This window comes from Papio anubis, chromosome 5 (genome assembly GCF_008728515.1).
Source record: "Papio anubis isolate 15944 chromosome 5, Panubis1.0, whole genome shotgun sequence".
Taxonomy (NCBI): domain Eukaryota; kingdom Metazoa; phylum Chordata; class Mammalia; order Primates; family Cercopithecidae; genus Papio; species Papio anubis.
The window spans coordinates 11437927-11439808 of NC_044980.1; the positions used below are offsets into that span (position 1 = coordinate 11437927).

Here is a 1882-nt window from a genome sequence, read left to right on the forward strand (position 1 = left end):
TGAAAAAACTAACCTTTCCTTATGCATGTTCTTGGTGCCTTTTTTGAAATGCTGTTGTCTGTGAATGTGGGGATTTATTTCTGGATTCTCTATTCTGTTCCATTGGTTTATGTGTCTGTTTTTATGCCAATACCATGATGTTTTAGTTGAAATAGTTTTGTAGTATATTTCGAAGTCAGGCAGTTTGATGCCCCAACTTTGTGCTTTTTGATCAGGATGGCTTTAGTTATTTGTGGGATTTTTGTTGTTCCATACAAATTTTAAGATTTTTTTTTTTTCTGTATATATAAAATTAGCTTTGGTAATTTGATAGGGTTTGCATTGAATCTGTAGGTAACTTTGGATCATATGGACATTTTAACAATATTATTTCTCCCAATACATAAACGTGAAATATGTTAATATTTATTTGTGTTTTCTTCAATTTGTTTTATTGTTTTATAGTTTTCATTGTAGAGATGTTCTCATTGGTTAAATTATTCCAGGATATTTTGTATTTTTTAGCTATTATAAATGGGGTTGCTTTCTTGATTTCTTATTCAGGTTGTTCGTATTGGCATATAAAAAGGCTAATGATTTCCATATGTTGATTTTATATCCCGTGAGTTTATTGACTTTATTTATTAATTCTAACACTTTTTTGATGGTGTCATTAGGCTTTTCTGTATATACAATCATGCTCTCTGCATCTAGAGATAATTTTACCTCCCCCTTTCCAATATAAATATCTTTTATTTATTTATCTTACCTAATTTCTATAGCTAGGACTTCCAGTAGTATGTCAAATAGTAGCAGTGGACATCCCTGTCATGTTTCAGAATTTAGAAGAAAAGCTTTCAGCTGTTTCCCATTCAGTATGATGTTAACTTGGTTTGCCATATATGGCTGTTGTTGTGTTGAGGTAAATTCCTTCTATATCTAATTTGTTGAAAATTTTTCTAATAAAAGGATGTTACATTTTATCAAACACTTTTCCTACATCTATTGAGATTACATTTTTTTTTTCTTCATTCTGTTGATGAAATGCATCTCATTTATTGATTTGCATCTTTGGAATGCTGGAATAAGTCCTACTTGATTATGAGTAAATAATATTTTTGATGTGCTGTTTTATTTGCTTTGCTGTTTGTTTTGGTGTCAGGGTAATGCACATCTTGAAGAATGAGTTTGAAAGAATTTTCTCCCACTTCATTTTTTCGGAATAGTTTGAGAAGAATGGACATTCGTTCTTCTTTAAATGTTTGGTAGAATTCAGCAGTGAAGACATCAGGTCTTGGGTTTTTCTTTGATGGGAGATTTTTAAATTTTTAACTCAATTCTATTACGTGATATTGGTCTGTCCAGGTTTTCTATTTCTCTGTTATTCAATATTTGTAGGTTTTATGTGTCCAGCAATTTATTCATTTTTTTCTAGGTATTCTGGTTTGTTGGTTTATAGTTGCTCATAATGTTTCCTAATAGCAAAAATATGGAACTGTTTACAAATTTGTATGTTATCCTTGCATAGGGGCCACACTATTTGTCTCTTTATCAGTCCAATTTAATACATGTGCTGTTAAAGGAAGCAAGCATCATACATATATTTTAGAAGATAGAAACCTAAAAGAAATGGAAAACTCAAAAATTATCCAAGATAAAGCTTATTCATTAACTTCAAAGATTAAAAATAAGTTTGATTGCTGACTTCTCAAAAATGATTAAAGCCAGGAGAAAATACATTTAAAGAAATAAAAGAAAATATTGGCTAACCTGGAATTCTAAACCTTTTAAAAAAGTATTATAAAAATGAAGACAAATATCGCGTAAAATAATGGATTACATTCTTTATAAAAGGCAAAGCCAGACTGAATATCTAGTTTATATTAAAAGATTAAAAAATGTG

At 29.5% G+C, this 1882-nt stretch overlaps 1 non-coding gene across 1 annotated transcript; it reads right to left on the reverse strand.

Annotated features, from left to right (window-relative positions):
- Nucleotides 1-1462: 1462 nt before the first annotated feature.
- On the reverse strand, nt 1463-1567 carry LOC116275103. The gene has a single exon (XR_004184067.1). It is a non-coding gene; the product is annotated as a U6 spliceosomal RNA (small nuclear RNA).
- Nucleotides 1568-1882: the final 315 nt, after the last annotated feature.